Raw genomic sequence first — 23,278 nt, 5'->3', positions numbered from 1 at the left:
CACTGAAAGCATCTGCACGCAGTGAGGAAAAGTGCATACATCGTCTACTCAAGTGACAGGTTTCAGCGCTTCACGGTCACTACGGCAAAAAAAAAAAACAATGGTCCGTTAAAATCGTTCAAACGCACGTCAAAGTAGCTGCAGCTATTACGCGCAGTAGCCAGACTACGGCGCCGTATTAACCATGCCAGCACAGGCTAACCCTTGGCGACTATCAATGTTAGCGCTCAAGTCATGCACATACGCCGCATGCTCTGGTCCTGCGATGAGACAGTATACAAGCATCGACGATGCCGCACGAAAAAAAAATATAGTGAATAGACAAAACCATTATGCACGGCGACTGTGATGAAACAGGCCGTAGGGCGCACTGGACAGGCAAGCAGTAGCTAGCAGATAATTTTTTACATGACCCCTTTTGCCTAGAAGCACGTCGCCAAACCTTACCCATCTCAGCGCTGCGCCGCTGGTCGCAGTCACCTGATTCCGGGCGATGAAGCAGCAAAGTGGCAGTGCTATGATGTTCTTGCGCACGAGTTCTGCAAAAGGTTCAAGCTGACGAAGTTAAGGAGTATGAGCAGGAGTCTCGGACCTTTCCTTCGCGGTACGTAAGCAGCACTGATGCGTAAGCAGCACTGAGCATTGATATGTTCGCGGCGGTGATTGCACTTGCATTTGCAAATTTTTGACGATTGATCATTGCCGCGGTGGTCTTGTTTTGTGCTCTGCAAATGCAGCGCTGGTGTTAATCAGTGGAAACAATGGAAAAGAAAAAGTGTGTGTGCACGGCGATAGTGCAATGTTTTCGTGGATCATAGTGACAGTGTCAGCTGGAGACTTACTGGCTGGGAACTACACTGGTCAAGCTCTAAAGGCATGTTTCGGTGCCGATCAAGCAGCTGTTGTCTTGCGAATAGCCTGATGATGTAATGTGCATGTACTTTTGCGTAAATTTATGATGTGGAATAAATAAAACACACCGATCATTGGAAATGGTCGGTGGTAGCCACAAGGCTTTCAGGTTCTGTTTCCGTCACGCTACCGCTCTGCAAGCGCCTGGCATATTCGGTCTGGCGGCGCATGTTCCGACAGAGATTCAGAGTTCGTACACGATCTGTGCGTGTACACTTTGCAGCTGTGACTTTTCCACCCGAACGGTGGCGCAACATCTAGCGCTCGCAAGCAGGTCTGAATTGGTTTCCTACACGATCTGTGGGCTCTGGTTCAGACGATCAAAGCGATCAGTGAAGAAAATTTTAAAAATTTGAACTTCAGTTTTTCACCGTTAACCCAGGTGAATGCCCTTCATGATGTGTAAGGCATGATTGAAATTTCTGCTTCTTTGGGTAACAGCGCCGTGAAGCTTTTCCTAGCGAGGCGAAGATGCAGCGTCGAGGGGAATGCGTAGCAGTTTCTCGATACCAATTGTTGTCGCATAGCTCGAGGCTCGGGCATCCGTGCTCTGGCCAGGCCTTACGTGGCGTACTGGTTTTTGTCGTAACGTGTACCATGCTGTCTAGTGTTGGTTTCCCCACAAGCTGCTCTGGTGACACCTTTAGGGGAACAATGGAACGTCTGCAATGCAAACTGCGCAATGCAGGCTGTTGCTGTATCTACAATGAATGCCTTACAAACGGTTGTGTATATGACTTGCTTAAAGATCGGTTAAAAGAAACTTTACTAACACACATAGAGCCACTGGACCTACGAATAGTACCAAAGTATACGACCAGAGCCATGGGAATGTCATGTTCGCCCAGTTATAGGTTTAGATAGATTATTAAAAGTGAGGCGCAATAAATGTTTGTCTGGGTGAACGGTTCAACCACGCCATTAGGGAAGGAGCGAAGGGGATGAAAAAAATTGGCAGGACGATCGTGGCACCTGGCATGAGAAAGCTGCGATAGCAGTTGCATTTAACTTTGGTGATTGATTTGATGCTTTTGGTCTAATGAATATTTTTGCTCTAAGCTGAGGCTTCACACACGCGACATAATTTTTCTGGACGATGAAGGTGGGTGGAGATCGGTCGATAGTGGCTGGTGGGTGGTGCTTCTGGAAGATAACGGGCTTTCCCATTGCGTCCTTAATTTAGTCTCGTTGTCTCTTTTAATACAGTATCAATAAGCGGTCGTCGCATTCTAAACATAAAGGGGAAGAAAATTAGTAAGCTTTCCTCTGGCGCAGCCCCTTTTAAACAAGTAAGTACGCTAGGGGAAGCTTACTCTCTTTTTACTCAGATATAGCCGTATTCATGTTTACAGTGCATGCAGCTTCCGGTTTCCCCGTAACGAAATTTTTTAATTGGTAAATTCTGGTCACGTAACCTTGTGCCGTCATCACAACTTGCCCACCGTGGCAGGTGGCAACTTGCCCACCTGATTTTGAGCAGTTGACTGCCCACCGCTACCGTAACCAATACATTTACCACATGCCCGCCATGGCGCTGCGCATGAGCCTTACCGGAGCTCGGGAAGAGCAACTTGGGTCTCAAAAGCCCCACATGTGGCTTTGTTTTAAGCAGCCACCTGCCGGGGCAGGGGCGCATCGCTTAACAGCTGCACCACTTCACCAATAGTGGTATGACTACCCGCGATCCATGAATGCGTTTCATATGGTCGTGACATCATCAACAACACATGACCTCCGATGAACCTAAGACACCGCCTTTATTGAAACATGAGGTCCTCCAAAATTTGGATGTTCGCCTAGCCCAAAATATGGATTAGGGTGGATTGGTGGGTCAGATTAGAATGATCTTGTACGATAATACAGCGGATGTTACTCCAAAATTTTAGAAGGTGATAACGCATGCATACCATGCAAGGGCAATGGAACCGCTGAGGGAAAATTGCATCAACGCAAAACGAAGACAGGCCTTTCCCCTCGTTTGTTCACTAAGTAATTATCAAGAACCCTCTGACCAACCTCTATCTACCATTGTTCACTTTGTGTGTATAAAGAACAACATTAGACACTCATTGTAGACACCATAGCAGGCAACTGAAACGCTACCGAGTTTTCATGTTTAAGGCTGTGGTTAAGAAGGCTCTAACGTTTTTCTTTTTTTTGCTCCTCTGATGCATGTGCTTCTTCTGTGTGGTGGATCGCGCTTCTGGAAGCTAAAGGCGGGCGGTGTTGGGATGGACAGGCGGATCGAAAGAGGCGGTGGGCGCATGGGCAGCCCTGTATCAGTACTAGGGGTAAGCTTTCTGTGGCTATGCATTGGAAGCTACGTGCGCCCGACGGCAGCTTGCACGTGTGTGGAATGTCTTTCGCTCCTGAGCGTGCGCGAAGAGCGCCCTTGTGCAAGCCTTGCGCCTCGTGCTCGTAGTTTTCATTGCAAACTACGGATCAGTAATTTCACCACTACTTTTCAATATAGCAATGATCGGGCTGGCCAAGCAACTAGAAAAGATAGAAGGAATTAGACACGCGATGTACGCCAACGACCTAACGGTCTGGATAAACCATGGCGCGCTTGGAGAAAAAGAAGAGAAGCTACAGGAAGCGGCCACATGCAAAGAGGAATACGTAAAAGCAAGAGGCCTCGCTTGCTCTGCAGAGAAATTAGAATTGCTAAGAGTCTGGAGAGGCAAGATGAACCAGACGGTGCCGCAAGAAGAAGCGTATAAGCTAAGGGTTTATCTGGAAGGGCAGCCGATACCAGAGAAGACAGCCGTAAAAATACTAGGAATGTGGCTCCAGTCCAATCAAAGAAGCAACCACACTATGGCACTACTCAAGAACACCACGGTGTAAGTAGCACGCGTGATAAACACAAGACGGGATGAGAGAGGAAGACACGCTCCAGCTGGTCACAAGCCTCGTAATCAGCAGAGTAATATACAGACTACACCAAGCATGAAGAGCAAAGAATTGACGCTATAATAAGGCAGGCATACAAAACAGCATTACACCTGCCACAACGCACATCAACCGAAAAACTATTAGCTCTAGGGATACATAATACATTTGCCGAGCTAAAGGAGGCAATAATGAGCAACCAAATCGAATGACTAAAAAAACCAAAGCAGGAAGGGCACTCTTAAGGAGATACTGCAGTGAAGGATTAGTAAATTAACTCAAGGCCACAAAAGAGATACCTGAAGAGTATCGGAGCACAATACATGTTGCGCCCATAGAAAAAATATGGATCAAAATCTACATAAGGCAAGAAGAGAGGCTGGGGCCGAACACATGCAAAAAAGGTTAGATTAGAAAAGCAACGTTGCATACACCGACGCTGCCAGATACGACCACCACAACGGTGCACTGGCCACAGTTGTAAACGAAAACCTACAAGAAGTTGCAAGCGCGTCATTAAAGGACGGCACGGTAGTGGAGGCGGAAGAGACGGCGATAGCTCTAGCAATCTCGGAAGGCAACCTTACCGGCAGATCCCTGACAGTCGTAACAGACTCGCAAGCGGCAAGTCGAGATTACATGAATGGCAGAATAGGGAGCAGAGCGCTACGCATTATAGACACCCACCCAGCCGACAAAAAAAAACATTAAACACACGATTCTCTGGATACCAGGGCATACAGCGGTAAAGGGAAACCAAGTGGCTGATAGAGTGGCTCGAGGGCATACAAGCCGAGCACCCTATGCATAGAGGCACGAGGAACCCGAACCAGTAACCCTAAATATTCAGACATACTGAAATACTATAAAGCTGTAAGAAGATATCCACCACCCAACGCCAGACTAAGCACTGAAGAGGCAGCTGGATGGAGAATAATTCGAACAGACAACTTCCCCAGCATAAATATCTTAAGCAAAATGTTTCCTACACAGTACGAGGCAAGATGCCCATGGTGGGGTGACAAAACAACACTGTCATACGTCATGGGCCTGTCAAAAGATAGAGCCCCTAACCCGAATATGGAACAGTGGGAGGGTATGCTGACCAGCACACACCTGGAGACTCAAAAGGGTCTGATAAACAGAGTGCGAGGCGCAGCCATACTCAGTGGAGCCTTAGACTAGGGCTCCAACCCTGTAAAAAAATGGAGTGTCAACCGAAGAAGGAAGACACCATCTGAAGCCATGAAAAACGAATTTGAGAGCTCAATAAATGTTCTTTCCTCCTCCTACATTGCATAGGCACAGGAAGTTGCTCATGAGTGTGGAGTGGTGTGGCGGGGAGGTAGCTGGTAGTTTGTTTCTGGAGCGTGGAGGCTTCATACAGACGCCAGAAGTTTCCCAAACTTACGTTACTGCTACCGCAATAATGTAAAAGGGGTAGGGGATGAGGAGAGTGCGGTCAGATTGCACGCATGGCTTCTGAGATGCGTTGGTGGGCAGAAACCGCTAGGCATGCAATGCGACATGGGAGGCGATGGCGCTTGGTAAAATTTTCAACAACGTTAGTTTTCTTGACGGTTTAATTTGCTCAACTAAATAGCGCTACGCTGAAACTCTGTGCTAAAACACCTGCCCTATCTGGGTGGTGCTGCGGTTGTTCCACGGCTGAATGAAACCGAAAATATATCGCCAAAACCATTTCTGACATGACAAAAGCGAGACAATATACTCCCGCTTGTCTGATTGACTTTCTTGTTCTGCTGCGCCTTAAAAGGTTTTGCCTAACCAACCTGCGTGCGCTCGACTTGATCTGGTCACGCTGACGTGTAGGCTCAGTGTGCCTTGGGCAGAGCGCGATACATGGCCGCCCGTATCGCACGCGTGGCAGCCCTCCACGCGTCATACCTAGGCGGCCGCGGCGTGAACTCACGTGCCTCGTGTCCAGGTCTGTCTGGTGGCGTGAATCGTGGCTTATACAATGAAAAACAAAAATATGTGCTGGATTACAAAGCTCTTCTCGCCTAACCGAATGTTAAAGCTCTACGGGTGCCTAAACTCCTCCACTAAATGGCTGGAAGCAAACACTGTAGCCGGTAGACTTTTGTCAGGCGTTGTACATGTCGCCTGCTCGCTGTTGCAGTCCTTGCAACGTTGGCGTTTGCCACACGTGCCATTATACTCGCTCAGTTCACCTGCCGCTGTTCTGACCGCATTGCCCGTCGCGCACTGCACCTTTCATATTTGGCAATGCGCTCTGCAGTTCTGGCAATGAGCCGGAGACGTTTTTTTTGCTCCGTCATCCTTGCGTTCTTTCCGTTCTGACCACTCGAAGCACCAAGCAAATCCCTCGACCTCGCACTCATGTGCATGCAGCCCGCCGCGCAGGCAGTGTGCCTCAATCCGCTCGTGTCCGTTTTTGGCTCCATTCACACCGTACAATACACATTCATACTGATATAGCATAGCATTCTATACGTGCCTTGCACCGCACCACAGAGTGCACCTCATTCTTTGTTTTTGTACTCGGCACAGCGCTCACACGTACATGTGCAACACAAGCATGTATGTCACTGTTTTCTTGACTTAGACGTCACTCCTAGCTTACCAAAGCCTTGTTTTTTGTTGTGATATACTCATAAAATTTGTAATGCTATTCCCCTAGTCTACCTGTAACTCATGTTTGCCTGCAACTGTCCTTTAAATTAAAGAAAGCTACTTATATCTGCCAGAAGATCAGCCCAATTGTTACAGTGCACCCATGTCGGCTTCTTCAAATTTCCAGGTCGTTTTTGATCGTTTCCGGAAGGCATGGTGCGCTTGAGCCGCCGTCACCTCCAGCGAGACATTCCCAAGAAAGAAGCCACACGTGGAACCACCTGCTCTATCACCAGTCATCGAGTCATCACCCGCAAGATGCAGATTAGTCAGCTGGCACAGACCCTTTTGTCCCAAGCACCAGCCACGGTGTCCTTGGCGAATGCAAGCAGACCAGGCAGGAAGCTGCCTTCGGGATCCGTTCAGAGGCAAGAATCTCGGTCTACTCTTGGGAAGCTTTAAAGGGTACAGACACAAAATTTAGAACGCACACAAACGATATTTTTTGTTTCATGGCGAATTCCTTCTAACAAGTTCCTGTCGAAGGCTCTGAGACGAACATAATTTATTACGATATTAAACGTTGTCTGAGGAGCCGCTCGGCATATGGACCTGAATGAAGTGAAGTCATGGTTCACTTGCCCCCAAATATTTTGACGTAACCAAACCCAGTGGTTGTTCGCTGGAATGAGCAGCGCTTGCCGTCGACGGTGTTGGCCGGTCGACCGTCACGTCAATGTTCATTTCAGCGCTGGCGCCGACCAAGTCCGAAACTACCGGAGCAAGATCGTTCGTAATTATTAATGCTGCGCGCTTATGTTTTGAGCTAATTTTCATGATAACTGGGCCCAAAGACCTTTTTCAAAGGGAAAATGCGGATGCCTCCGCAACTCTGTACCCATTTCTGCACCCCTTTAAGCTCGGTGTGCCTGCAGGGTCCAACCGCCGAGCTATTTTGATAACGTAAGGACAACGTGGGCTTCTTTGATTTGAGACACGTCGGCGGCCAGAGCACAGCGCACAGTAAGAATAGCTTACTGGAATCCACACTTCATCTGACTATTTCCTGCAGTAGCCAGCGCACGCGACGGCTACCACAAGTGAGCTATTCTCACGTGCTCATGAGCCAACCACAGTGTACATAGTCTGGAGGTGCATGGTCGCCTCCAGCTCATAGGTTGTACCCGTTGTGAGTCGGCAGTGGCGACATGGCTCGGGGTGCCCAGCGTGCACTGCATTTCTTAGCGACTTGCCAGGAAGATCAGACGCAAAAACGGCGACGAATCAGGTATTGCCTATAGATCTTTTAAATGCAGGCGGAATATATGCGTCTTGACATTCTCGACGAGAGCGTGCTGTGGAACCCGACTCGCGGATTATGTCGCATCCCGTAAATAACGCAGTACAGCCAGCCATGGTTCTGTCCTGTTGACAGCTGAAGAAACGCAGGTCTAGGAGTGAGCGGGTATTTGCGAATTTGATGCTTTGGGATGGCGTGCTGTTGACTATTTAGCTTAGCGCAGGTTTCACTTGAAAAGTGCGCCACTGTGATTTCGGCATTTGCTACAGTCGTACAAAGCATCTCTATGCAGTGCTGGCTATATAAAGTGCCGCCGGTAACGTGTTAAAGGTAACGGCGTTACTGGTAACGTGTTACTTTTTCCGGTAACATAGTAACGTACTCGTTACCATTTCGTAACTGTAACGGGTAACGCCCTTCCGTTGACATTTTTCAGTAACGTGAGGTGTCACGTTACCAGTTACTGTTTGTTCCAATTGTCACCCACTCCACCCTCCCTTTTTTTAAAAAAAAGCGCAGAGCACGAAAAGTAATGTTGTAAATAAACAACACGTATAGGTGCTCTCGACGACCCTTGTTGCGGCTCGAATGCATGCCAGAAAACACCTGCCCTTGACGATGCAGCAACTAAAAAAAAGGGCGTCTCCGTGTCAAACGCCAAATGCCCTGGTTCGATTCGGAGCCTCGGCACAGGTTTGATTTTTTTTATTCAGTGAGTGAGCGGGGTTTTCAGTGGCTCCCATAGATCCCGCTACCTGGATACGTTGATTAGCGGTAAAGCGCAGGCTCTGTTACGTTTATACTCTGGCGTAACGCGCGCACGCACGCTGCACGGCGACGTCACGTCGGCGAAAACAAAACCCTCTATATCCAACTGCGCTTGACTGCCGACACGTTCGGCGGGTTTGGCGCATTTTGACCGCACTGGCGGAGACTTGGACCGTCTCTATTTCGCGCCGAGTGCGCCAACCGCCGCCAGCCCGGTTCTGCTCCGCGGCGAGGCGCACGTTGTGACGTCAGTTGCTTCCTGGGAGCACCGCCACGGCGAAATCGCAATTTCGCGGCCAGTAAAGCTTTCGCTTTAAAAGGACAGAATATGCATCAAGCACGAAACACGTGCATGAACACTCATTCAGACAGTTGCCTTCAACAGCCTCCGCTTCCCAAACCACTCACACACAAAACTCTCTAAAGAATGGAAGCATGCGGAGCATTTTGGAATATCACATTTGTTTTCAGAATTACCTTAAATTGGTAGATAGTGCAGCGAGGTTTTCTTTGTGAAGCTAGAAATATCGATGTGTCATTTTGTGCCTAATGTTACATGCAGAAAATGGTTTCACCATGTGCCACTATAACATTGCTAAGCTCCTGCAGATTTGTGCAAAATACTCGTTAAATCAGGACTTCGCGTGAAATCGTTGTTTGAGCTAGACGCTTTATGTGAAATGTGAGCTTTTTAAAATTGTTATCGGTTCATAAGACGAAGACTAATTAAAGTTAGTGGCCATGAAGTAACGGCAGAGTAACGTGCGGTACTTTTTTCGGTAACGGTAGCGCGTTCCTTTTATTTTAGAGTAGCGAGTAACGTATTTAGTTACTTTTTTTTCGGTAACGTCTACAACACTGGATATATATACCGGGGTTCGCGTGCCCCTTTTACTTCGCGTTGTTCTGGGAGCATTGTACATGAATTGATCGCGTTAGAACTGGATTTCAACTGGCTTAGAGTCCGTTCACCAAGGTATCCAGGCTGCTTGCAATTCGTAAATAATGGGTGGCTTCTCACAACTTATTTCAAAAATTTTCCACAAAGAAAAATGCTGTCCATACATAAGGTCTAGTTACGCAAAATAGGTAGCTGCCAATCACTGCCAGATTGCATAGTAAGTGTGAATTTTCGTCCTTGGAAACCAGTAATAAAAGAACCAAATATGCACAAAAAGTTTGCAGAGTGAACTATAGGCAAGGAAGAAGTCCTGAACCTGTTCAAAGTGCCCATTATTGCAAACACACATAACGGCGCAGCAACGAATAGCTCTTGTTCAGTCTGTAGTTCTCCATTGGAGCGCGGCTAACGCACTTTTTAAGGTGTGTTCAGGAACCGCGGATCAGGGGGGGCAGCCCTCTGCCCCCCCCCCCCCCCCCCCAACATTTTTCCAGAGGGAGCAGAATCCTCAGGATCGCATTGAATATATTCGACGGTGCATCTTGAACAGGCATTTTTGGCCGCTCATTCACACTGAGTTTCTTAATGGATCTCAAGTGAGGACGTACAGTACACGCGCTGCCGGCTTCGGGCAATCGGCAGAGCCCCAACATCTGGCAGCTGCTGAAAGGTTCTAGACTCACGGCTTGCAGGCCCTTTTTCAGCCAGATATAATTAAGGAGCAAAGCATCGTCCGTGGCGAAAGCAGAACGCTTTCTGGCACCTTACAGACGGGGCCAAAGGGCTGCGGCGTCTGCAGCAACACACACTGCTTGCTGCTGGTACACCCGTTCGACAAGGAAGCTGAACCGTGCATTGCCGCTGCTAGCGCGGCACACGACACCCCGCTCTGCGGCTGCGGCTCCAGTTGGTACAACGGACGGACGTGACGTGGCGGCACCTGGCTCCAACTGGGTCGCGTCTAGGGCCACTGATTTGCGTGGACGTTCCTGCGCTCCTTCTCCCGGTAAGTGGACATTCTCGAAATGGGTTGCACACCTCAGGCTGCTTGCTTTCGATTCTCTAAATGGATCATACATGGACAATTTATATTTACCGTAAGTTTTATGGCTGGTTCATAGCATATTTAAACGCGACTGCTGAGCGTTACAATGAGGCTTCACACAAAAGACGATGTTTTTTTCTTATACACTATGCCAGCACTTTGTGATGATTGTTATTCTGCGTTGTTACGCTTTTTTTTGTGTGCACTAGGAAACTGAACCCAATGAAACGCGGAATGTTGGATATATACTGTTTAATGAAGACAAATTCACCATCAGATGGTAACAATGTTGATCAGTAGGCTGGACTGTAACATTATTATTCATCAGAATTATTGAGGATCTGCTGTCTGTCTTCTATTGTAGGTTATCATTCACTGTTTTGTTGGCTCATTGGGAATCGTCTTTGGGTGCATCAGTGGGTTTGCGTTGACAGCTACAACCGCTTTTTGTACCCGCATTGTGCGCTTAATTAAAAGAGTATTTCTGCTTGCGTGTTTTCTTCTGTGAAGTGATTGTTGAGACATTAATGTACATAGTTATGTAACGTACATTAATACCTTTATAATAACTTACATTAGGGGCCACAGACGAATTTTTTCGGCATGAGGCGTATGTAGGGTTACTTGACGGCGGACTGAACCACTGGCCCGTCAACTCAAAGGTTTGGTCGAAGAGGCCCTTTTCCCAAGCATCTCACCCCAGGAGAGCCAAGCACCAAGATGGGGGAAATCTTATACCCAGCAGAAAACCGGTGGCTATCCGGCAGCACAAGGTATCGAACCCAGCACCTCCCGAACTCGACGCGGATACCCAACCAAAAGGCCACGCTTCTGTTCATTGGGTTTATGTGGTATTCTCCTTCGACGGCTACATAAATTACTTTTGAGTTTCTTGATGCTGTTTTTATATTAGTTTCATTAAGTTAGCAAGGTTTCATTATGTTAGCAAAACACCTTGGGCACAGCCACTGGGGTCCAATACAAAACGTTGTATTTAGTTTTGCCGAAATAAAGAAAATTTATTATACCCTCAGGGCCACTACGGCATTACAGAGGGGAATGGTTATAAAATGAAATCAATTTAACAAACTGGAGGTAATTAAACAGACAACGTTTATGTATTGGGTTATTTTTTATTTATTTAATTTTAGTACTGGTCGTTGTTGACGGCGCTTCGTGCAGGCAACTGGAGAGTGGTGTGTAGGGTCTGATCAACGTGAGGGGCAAGGGGGCATATAACAGAATGCGAGGTCCCACCTGCGGTCTTGCACCATGGGGCCTTTTTGAAATGTATTTCTTGTGTAACTTAATTGTTCTTAATTTTTCACTAAACTTTCACCTTCAACATTCCAACCTACTTTATAGGGCGTGTCCTCGGAGCAAGCCGTCGTAGACCGGTCGGCCGAACTCCGAGCTGTGCTTCGGCAGAGGAGAGCTACAGCGCGGGCTCGGCCACTCGTGGCGCTGGCACGCAGCCGCACTCGCGACCTGGCATTGGCGTCGCAACGGGACCGGGAACAAGCTCGGGCGTGGGCCAAAGTGCCCGCGTGCGTGCAATCCGACTCCCGACACCGGCCACTGTTCGAGACTTGGTTAGTGCTCTGGGCATTCTGTGGGATCTTCCCTCGTATTAGTTGTGACAGCTGTGGGGTTGATTGGGGAGAGATAAATACGTTCTTCGCACTTAATCGCGGCTGACCTAGTTCAAAGCCGCCTGGACCCCACCCGGTGGTCGCATACGCAACCGAAAGCACGCCGACCACGGCGAGTCTTGTTCTGAGGGAACAAAGGAACGACACTCTGCCTGACACAAACAGGTATTTATTGCTACAGCAACAATAACGCCAGCTAGCAACAAAATACGATAACGAATCGGGCTCGTCCGACTCACCAGCAAGGTTCCGAGCGAATGTTCGCCAGCGCTAGGGCAAGGGATATGCTCCGCGGCCGGACGGGACGAGATACGGGAGCCAGTGTTCCCACCGCTTCCTCGCCCCGTTGGCGAAGAGCGGAGCCGCGAGCGACACGTGCGCTCGCGCCAACGATCCCTGCCGAACCACTTCTGCCCTCTCCCGCGTGCGAGCAGGCTCTCGCGCTGCGACGCAGGCGCCCTCTCTCGTTAATTATGGTAACAAGAGAATGTGCTCCTCCTCGAGGCGAGGCTGCTGCTGCATCGCGGGAAAGTCTACACAGGGGACTGCCGGGCAGATCCCCACATCTCCCCCCAACCTAAAACAGACCCACGCGCCTGAAAGGACATGATATGGAGGAGTCTCCTGGTCTTCATGCAGTTGAGGCAGGTCTTGCAGTGGAGGTCACGCTGTCAGCGTCCACGCACACTTCAGCGGTGTTCCGAAGGCGGCGTGAAGGTTTCCGCTGGGACGAGTGGTATGGCCCGCGGACTACCGTGTCCGCAGGCCCGCGAATAGAAGGCCGGTGGGAAAACTGCAGGCCAGGATTCTGCAGCAGTCGCCAGGGCAGCAGCAGCCGGAGGTTACTGCTGACTGGTCTCGCCACAGCTGTCCCGGATGGATGCGGCGAACAGGATACAGGCCGCTCCGTCGCAGTATGTCGCAACGAGACGATATGCACCGGACAGCATGCCTGGGTTGCTCCACCGGGTCTGCAAAATTACCGAAACGCTCTCAGCGTGCCTTTAACATAGGTCACGGGAGGGGAAACGATATCCGCAAGGGCCTCGTGGCACAATGCCTAACTCGCTAGCAAAACGTGTCGGGCGGCTATGCAAACGCAAAGTTTGAGTGAAATAAGCCCTTTCTTGAGTTGAAGGAGACTGCTCTGTTCGTGCAAGGTTACAAAAAAAAAGGGCGGGCAGGAATGTGCGCACCATCTCAACACCACGCTCTTGTGGTCGTGCCTCTTGACGTGGTGCAAGCAGCTCCGAAAAGCAATAGGCGTGACTACCACTACAACGACCGTGACCACAACAAATACCCGAAACGGATTACGAGCGCGCAGCCGTGAGGATACAGCTTGTGGGGTGGTCCTTCCCGGCTCACTGCACAAAGCAGCTTATGAGGGGTCGGCGCCCACCCTATCAGACGGTGTCGGGGCGCCCGGTGCCGAGCTTGAATACCAACGAACTCGTAGCGGAACCCGCGGACCCAGGCCACCCGGTTCCCAGAGCCGCTACTCCCAGAGTCGAAAAAAGAGACAGCAGAGAAAATATATACAGAAACTCGGACCACCCGCGCGGCTTCCATACTCACGCGCTTCGGACTCGACAACTCCGCGGGCACTAGCCCTCGCGCTCCCTCGATGCGGACCAAGTGATTCTCCCGAAGAAACTCCAGGGAAGCTTGATGAAAAACGCGCTGAGCATGTCGAAAACTTCAAACATACTGCAGCGCAATACACCTCGCTCTCAAGAAAGCATGCCGCAGGGCGTAGCGCTCTAAATTCACTCTAGGTTTAGCAGTTGTCAAGTCGGGACAAAGAGCGTTCATCGAATCGAACCGACAGTCGTGCAAAGTTCAAAGAGCATATCCCACTTTGGGCGCCAGATGTGGGGTTGATAGGGTAGAGATAAATACGTTCTTCGCACTTAATCGTGGTGTACACAGTTCAAAGCCGCCCGGACCCCACGCGGTGGTCGCGTACGGTACCGAACGCACGCCGACCACGGCGGACCTTGCTCCGAGGGAACAAAGAAACCACACTGTGGAGGACAAAAAGAGGCATTTATTGCTACAGCAACAATAACGCCAGCTAGCAACAAGATACGATAACGAAGCGAGCTCGTCCGACTCACCAGCAAGGTTCCGAGCGAATGTTCGCCCGCGCTAGGGCAAGGGATATTCTCCGAGACCGGACGGGACGATATACGGGAGCCAGTCTTCCCGCCGCTTCCTCGCCCCGCTGGCGAAGAGCGGAGCCGCGAGAGACACGTCCGCTCGCGCCGACGATCCTAGCCGAACCGCCTTCTGCCCTCTCCCGCGTGCATGCAGGCTCTCGCGCTGCGACGCTGGCGCAGTCTCTCGTTAGTTAAGGTAACTAACAAGGGAGTGTCTCCTACTCCAGGCGAGGCTGCTGCTTCACGGTGCATCGCCGGAAAGTCTACACAGGGGACTGCAGGGCAGATCTCCACACAGCAAACGAGAACTGCCAACAGCTGCTGCGTTGCATCTCGCCGGTGTCTTTCTCGAGGCTTTAGCTCTAGCTTCCAAAAAAAAAAAAACACTCACAGAAAGGTTACACATACAAAAGGTGAGGGACCAGAAATAGCGGCGTCGTTTGCAAGAAAAGTCACCTAACACTGCTTTATAACCAGATATTTAGACAAAAATAAACCCTGTACGTTTTGTCAGAAGCAATACCTGCGGTTTGAAAAATGATGATGTACTTCGTAAAATGAGGGGGGATCCAATGGTGTAAAAAACTTCATAGTGTCCCAAAACAAGGCCCGGCACATGAATGACAGGTGTATTGAATGAGCACTTCTCAACCCAACCATTTAAAATGTTTAAAGCTCCAGAAATGAAACACAAAGAATTAATTACAGCAGATATTTCAGCTGGTCGAGTTGATTCTGATGCATAATGAAGAAGCAGCGCAGAAATACGATGAAGGAGAGAAGGGGCATGACACGGGTACTGACTATCAACACCTGGATTGATTGCAGGAATACCATACATATGCCTCAACATAAACAACAGAGGGAACGAATTAAACCACTATCAGCAGAAACCAAGTCGCCGAGTATTTCAGCTCGCAAGATGGCATGTTTACGCATATATTGTCGTATACGCAAAATGAAGAGACCCCTGTCCAACGTGTGCCAATCGACGCCAAACTGCATGCGGGCGTGACCTGACGAAGCACTCCTGTTGTCGAGATCCACGCAGCCCGCTCGCTGCATCTCTGTGCTCGTGATCGTCGCCAGCCAGTGCACCATCCTAGACACCAGGATTGCTTCATTAGGCTGCGCTAGCATTCATTTTGGAATGCATCGGCACGGGTTGGCTGGGGCCTCTTTATTAATGCGCCAGCATTGAAGGTCCCATGTCACACAAGAAGCTGTGCCGTCGTTGCCGTCCTCGAGCAATTCCTAATGGATGGAGTTGTGACGTTGCAGCAATATTTCCTCCCGTGGGTAATTCAAACACGGCAGTGCAATCACACTCTTTCTTCCCATATAAAATATACGCTGCTCCGTCTACGCGCGGAACCTGCAGGCTGTGAAGGAGTTCAATTGTTGCTAGCGTGATCTTATTGGTCGCAAACGTCTGAAGCACGTTTATGTATGCAACCGCCCGTCCTGTCTGGTCTTTCTGTGTGGTTTGTGTCAAAATTAGCGCTGTTTTTTTATCTTTTGTTACACAATGTTACACCAACTAGCCCAGCAAGAGGTACTGTTAAAGTAAAGTAACTTCGGGGAAAAATGAATCGGTATGAATAGGGTGGGATTCAAACCACGACCTAGCTTGGAATGCGAGACGAGCAGGCTACTCCTACCAGGCCGCAAACGCTCGAGGGTTTAAGCGGGATAGATGTGGACCTGATGAATGCGTTGTGGTCTTTGACTTGATGTGGTTCCTAAGGAGAAGTGCTCATGTATGTATAGGTAATTATGAGTAGGCTAATTATTAGGTAATTCAACCACATTAATTCGATTTTTGAGATGCTTTATTGTACTTGAACAGTTTGATGCGTGAATATGTGTGATGTATCGATGTGAGCAGTGGGATTCCTGCATCACTATTCTAGGAAAGAAGGAGAGGTATATAAAGGCATCGCGAGGCTGGCGAGTGTGCCGCCACATGGTGATGCGATACTTCTTGACATTAGGTCTCGTCTGACTGTCGTGGCTTCGTTTCGGGTTTGGATTGGGCTGTAATTTCTGCTACACTCAAAAGAAAAAGAAGTAAGCATCTGGTAGAATGTTTGAATCCGCCGTTTGCACATGTTCCTGCTCGATCCGCTGAAGGAATCAAATAGTGGATTCAGAAAAATATTCGAAATGAATCAAGTATGTTTTCAAGTTTTTGAATACTTGTCGAATAACTGGCGCTAACTTTGATGAAGGCTGGAGGTGGATTGTTTCCACAACAGGCTGCACTCCGGTGCTGCACAGCATGCTGCCGCAGTCGATATGCTCGGGATGGGAAGTTTCGGCGGGACGAGGCGGTCTCTTCAGGTGGCCTTCGTTCGTTACAATTCATACGTGGCCTTGAAAGCTGGGCGATATGGCATGACACGGGCAGAGTTTGTAAGCCCTGCCTTAGGTTTGGGAATCCATGACTAACACATAGTTCTCGCCATTCTCATGCAGTGAGATGTGGCATTAGTTTATTCCCTGTCGTAAACAGTAGCAAATTGAATTTTTTTCATACACAGGACGGTGATGGTCACATATCTATTACTCTGCCTTCATGACACGTACTCCTTTGTAGAGATGAGTGTTGCGTACTTTAAAAGGTATAGTTATAAAGCTCTTAAGTTATGGCGCGGTACGGCAGCGCCACCGCTAGCGCTTCGCTGTGACACACGATAATTGGTTTCGAGCGAGGTTTCATGCTAGTACCTGATTTTCGTGAAAGATTTCATTCGTATTCTATTTGATTATTACGTACATGATCCATATTCGATTAGATTTTGAAAGTACTATTCGCATAAACCGCGTTCACTTGTAATTTCTCTAAAACATGCCCTGGATTGATTGCAGGAATGCCATACATATTACCTCAGCATAAACAACAGAGGGAACGAATAAAACCACTATCAGCAGTCACCAAGTCGCCGAGTATTTCAGCTCCAAGATGGCATGTTGACGCATATATACTGTCGTATACGCAAAATGAAGAGACCCCTGTCTAACGCGTCGTTTAGTCCGCGTTAGCCAGCTGATGCTCAAGAGCTCTCTTCGTTTGCGCAGCTCGTCGTGCCCTCGTCATCCGGACCTGCGACGCCGACGCTGGGATCCGCAAAAGCACCTCCCGAGCTACACCTGAACTTCCAGCTGCAGTGTTTCGGCTCTTCATGACGTGCCAGGCAGCAGTCGGAGCGTAGCTCTTCTGGTGTTGCATGGTGCTGTAAAGGTGCAGGACCACTCAGCTCTGTCCATCGATGAGCTGCGCCATGCTGGTGTGCATGGCCAGCACAGCTGTGTTTAAATTTAACGTAGATTAATTGTTTTAGGTGTTTCTTGAAAAAACACGTATAATTCGATGTATGATTGGTGTAGGGTGTGGATTCGCCTTAGGAATCCAAAGAATAAAATAACAAAGATTTGATTCGTCACTCCTGTCGTCATGAAATTTTTTATGACCAGGCGAAGTTGTCGTGGTCCCGCTATCGCACTTCATTTAATACCGTAGTCTCAATTGGATCTTTGTATTGTTGACCTGTCGCTCCAGTTAATTCCATTCTTTCCGTCATCTGTAGCCTCACTTCGAAATGAAAACTACCGATATCTGCAGTCCCTTACTTTCGTCAAACTTCACCGAGCATCAAGTCGGAAGCTATAAACTACATTGCATAAACAGTTTTGCATTTTTGCATCTCGCATGCTGCCCTGGCAACGAAAAGTTCATGGCTGCGTCTTATTCGTACATGTGTGATGTTTAAGATGTTATCACTAACTCAAAACAGGTGTTATAAGAAACTCTATTCTGTGTGTGTTTTCTTTTTTGCGACGTGCTTTAATCTTGTACAAATCAATACATTGATCCCACATCCACGGAATTTTCGAAAAGAACACGGCCATGTCAATAAAACCAGGCGGAGCATGAAATTTTGTCAGCAGAGAAAAAAAGACTGGCTCTACAATGGAAGAGTATGAAATCAACTGATGTGTCGAACAACACATGCCCACCACTTGAAACGGTAAGATGTGGCTTTCCTGAAGCCCCGCTTTCAGGTGAGAGTACTGATAAAGTATGGCAGCTAATCCGAAACTTTATCACCGCGGAGCGCAAGCAGCCGCACCCCATTAGACAGGAGACTGGGCGATGTGCACTATGTGTACATATACCCTTCACGCGCATTCCCTGTGACACAAGGATTCCCCTGCGACACAATGTTTATCATCTTGTTGGCTGCTTGGAAATTGGCACTGGAAATAGGCTGCGTCGTAATAGCTGAGCAGCTCTCCGTTTATGCTCAGGTGTAAAATATATCACGGAGTGACAAGTTCGCCGGCCAGTGACGCGTGCTCTTCGGTGTGGTTGCGTGCGTTTTCTGGCGGTGTGGTTTTTGTTCAACCCACCTTGACCGCTGATGAGAATTAAAATTTACATTATTCCAAAAACGAAACGTGGTATTACTGCCGTCCATTTGCGAACCTCAAGTTACAAAGAGGTGCTGAAACGTAACTGTTCATAAGCTTGATTTTAAATACCCTGCTCGATCATCTCTCGCCGAAGGTAATCGCCTTTTCGGAATGCACGGATAACAGTAATATTGGCATTCCTCGCAATGGAACTGAGTAACATTTAAACTTAGGCGAGTATGTTCACCGTTCAGAGGCAAGCACTGGACACATAAGTCGTCTTCCTGTGTAGTCCTCAGCAGCTACGTAGCGATGTGGAAATTATAGGGGCACCTATGCATTTATCATGTGTAAATGCCAGAGAAAGTGTAACTGGCTCACTGCGTCACTGAAGACATCAGTCGCGCTGTTAATATGCAGTGGCGTGCACGTACAAAGTGGAGAAATTTTGCGCCTTCCATTTTCGGAATACCAGCGGAAGGTTTAGACTTTATTTTGAGAAAATGAAAGGCGCATAAATTGTTTTCTTTCTATTTCAAAACTGAAATAAGTACAAGAAAACTATGTACAATGGTACTGAACCCATAGCCAAGGCTAGTGTCTGGTCCATCACAAATATACCTTGCAAATACAGCAAGTGGAGAGAATACTCACGTAAATAAGTTCAAAATAATAAAATCCCAACACACACTTTGCGTATCAATTTTATTAAAAAATGTCAGTATATACAATTGCTGTTCATGCGGACTTTCTTTGCACATAACCTTAACAAAATTATTCCGTCCAAAATTCACCTTTCCAACCATCCTGAAAATTAGACTCAGCAAGAACATTTTGAGGGATTGTGAAAAATTACTTTTAATTTTAACATCATAAGGAAAGCCATTCTGTATTAGTGCACCGTTGTACTCAGTCATCCTTTTCCCGTATTTATTGCGGCATAAGTTTAAATGATTTGAACTTGCAGCTCGTGTCCTTTTTAGTAGTTATAAAAATACTTTGGTGAAACGGCTTATTGGATTCCAGTATTTTATGTATTGTCTGGGAAGGTTTTAACGTATAAATTTAATGTAAAGGTAATATATGGGCTGTCTGAAAAAGTGGCTTGCTAGGGCAACTGTGTTTGGAATATGTGATGATTCTTAGGGCTCTCTTTTGTAGTCGGACTATGCGTTCAAGATATGTGGGGTATGTGTTGCTCCAAGATCCTCTGCAGTAACTTAACTGACTATGTATAAAAGCAAATTACAGTATGCATAGAATCGAGTAATCAAAACATCCTCGCGCTTTCAAGAGAATGTGACATCCATATGCAAGTTTTCAAAAAACTTGTTTCATGTGATTTCTCCAGTGCATGTCAGAATCGAAATACACACCTAGGTATTTAAAGCTTGTTACATTTTGTATCGGCTCATTGTTTACATGCAAGCGGATTTCGTTGTAGTTTAATTTTTTTTCCCCTTGAGCTGAGCACAGTTTATTTTGTTTTCTGGGTATTAACAGTTAGCTGGTTGGTAGTAAACCACTTTAAGACCCTAACTACTTCTTCGTTTACTTTGCTGTTTAGTTTTCCTATTGGGTCTCCTATAAATACTAACACTGTGTCATCAGCGTACATTAATGATTGCGAATATTTTAAGGTTGACGGAAAGTCATTTACGTAAAGCGAAAAAAGTTCGGTACCAGTACTGAGCCCTGTGGCACCCAAGTCAGCACGGCCTGCGGTTTAGAGATCAAGTTATTCATTACAACATGCTGTTCGCATTTGGTGAGATAACTCCTAAATAACTATGCTATTTTCCTTCTAAATCCGCACTCGGTCCTTGGGTTAGTGAACACTCAATCGCGCTTTAAGCTACACTCGCAAGGGGTTTGCTTTTGAGGCCTACATTATGCTTCGTTATGCATCCTCAGCGACCATAACCTCTCTAAAGAGGAATGGCTTTGCGTCCTCAATCCTCCCAAACTTTAGACTTCTACCGGGTATTTCAGGGAAGACAAAAAGTTTCAAAAATAGGCATTTTGGAGTAAAAATTGGGTTTTCCGGGGTACTATTCCGAATGTTGGAGGATATCAGAAAACCGGTAAATCATCTTAAGTGGTAAGGTGTCTAAATTATTTTTAATAATTATCTTTTTAAGTTATAGTGCCATACAGCACAGCCGATGTTATCTGGTGGTATGAAAAAAAAACGTTTATTCTGACAGTGCAAGGAAAGAACCCTGACTTGCTTTGCTTTGATGCTCGGGTTTAGGTCAAAAATAAAATTGCCAACACAGGAGTAGAAAAATTAATTTTTCAAAGGGCCTTAAATTCATATATTTTTCAACCTTTTGTACCATTATATTAGAGACTAATTGTTTGTGGTATTTATAAACTTTACACTTGGAAATTCAGCGTCATACTTGGTCCCTGTGTTTCGCACTGCCTGAATGATGCTGTAAAGGCACTTTACCTTCCATGTGCGCACACCAATATGCATCTTAATTTTTTTTGTTCCTACAGCAATGGACTGCAATTGCCTTTGTGCCGATGCAGTTCAACCTTTGCAATCATGTGCAATTAAAACTTGGACTGAAAATATCTATCGCGCAGTATTCGTGCTCGCACCCTCCTGTCTCGCTTGCACCTGCGTATATATCTTGAACAAACAGCGCGAACAAAGACGAGCACAAAAGACAAGAAAGCGAACGACACGGCGCTGACTAACAACTGAGGGTTTATTGCTGATCACACAAGTATAAATACATGGATGTCGGCAATGAGGGAAAGGTTTTCAAAGTGCAAAAAACCAAAAACAAAACGTAAATGTGACAACAGCAACATAAACACGCTAGAAATCAGCAGAGATTATCAACCCCCAGGAGTGACAGCTCTTTTTGCAGAAGTGTTAGCGAAGGGGTACTTATACATGCATTTCCCTGCTTGAATATGTTGTATGCCTCGATAATTTCCCTCGCAGTTTTTTCCCGATTTTTGGCAATGACCTTGGTTTCATGATATAGCGGTACGCACTGTTTTTTCTCTTTCTTTGCCCATTCACAATCCCGGCAATGAATGCCGAGATGACCTGAAACTACTTTTGACACTTTATAGCTGTGTTCGCTCAGCCTTTTATTTATGCAACGTCCCGTCTGTCCAACGTACTGCCCTCCACAAGGCAGAGGGATGTTATAAACAACCCCCTTATCACAAGGAACGAAGCGTGACTGGTGCTTAGTTGTGCACTTCGCCACTTTTCCTTTGAACTTATTAACAGATCGGCACAAACCGGCCAGACGATCAGGCGCGGAAAACACAACATCAACACCTGCTTTTTTCCCCACTTTTTTCAGGGAGTGCGAAATTCCATGTAGATATGGAATCACAGCGACACGTTTGCGGTTGTTGTCCGATCCCTGGCTGTCTCGTGTAGCTGGTTCTGACTTGCTCTTCTTTAGGGCCGACTCAGCTACTGACGTGATAAGTTCTAGTGGGTACCCTGCCGACAGCAATCTTTTTACCTGGTGTGATACGCTGGAATGCATTCTGTGGTGGCAGGATTTTGTTAATGAGCTGTTCAAACAGGATCCTATGATACCCCTCTTAATGAGCTTGGAATGGCAAGAACCATAGGGAAGAAGGGGCTTGTTACCTCGGGGTTCGAAAGCCCAGCAAACGTGGCTAGGAGTGAAGTACAGGCCAAGGTCTAGAAACTTGATGTGGTTGTGAACAGGGGTTTCATAAGTGATCTCAAGGGGGGAGAGAGTGTCAGAAAAAATGGACAGACTACGAGACACCTCCGTTTCAAACTCCAGTCCAGAGCACTTGACAATAACAAGGTAGTCGTCGACAAATCTAAATGTTTTTACGACCTTGGTTTTCCCAAGGCGTCCGTTGAGAGCACGGTCGCATCTGGCGAGATAAATGTCACTGAGTATGGGAGCGATACAGGAGCCTATGCATATGCCGTTTTTTTGAATGAAGATGGAAGATGGATTGTGAATGGGCAAAGAAAGAGAAAAAACAGTGCGTACCGCTATATCATGAAACCAAGGTCATTGCCAAAAATCGGGAAAAAACTGCGAGGGAAATTATCGAGGCATACAACATATTCAAGCAGGGAAATGCATGTATAAGTACCCCTTCGCTAACACTTCTGCAAAAAGAGCTGTCACTCCTGGGGGTTGATAATCTCTGCTGATTTCTAGCGTGTTTATGTTGCTGTTGTCACATTTACGTTTTGTTTTTGGTTTTTTGCACTTTGAAAACCTTTCCCTCATTGCCGACATCCATGTATTTATACTTGTGTGATCAGCAATAAACCCTCAGTTGTTAGTCAGCGCCGTGTCGTTCGCTTTCTTGTCTTTTGTGCTCGTCTTTGTTCGCGCTGTTTGTTCAAGATGCCTAACCAACTAGCCCGCCAAAACGTGTTAATGCGTATATAAGTTGGGAGATGGCTATTGGTAAATTCATTGGACGTCTACAAGCTACCGTAGCCACGGCCAATAAGCCGCGTAGCACAAATACCAAACCTTTCCTTAATACTGCTATGCTTATATTGTCTAAAATTCTCTGTCTGCTGTCTGTGCATTTTGCATTCTGTGGATGTTATTTTGCTCCTACTTGTCCAGTTTCCGGTACTTAAGT

This window comes from Amblyomma americanum, chromosome 1 (assembly GCF_052857255.1).
Source record: "Amblyomma americanum isolate KBUSLIRL-KWMA chromosome 1, ASM5285725v1, whole genome shotgun sequence".
NCBI lineage: Eukaryota > Metazoa > Arthropoda > Arachnida > Ixodida > Ixodidae > Amblyomma > Amblyomma americanum.
Note: the sequence above shows the minus strand (reverse complement) of the source record.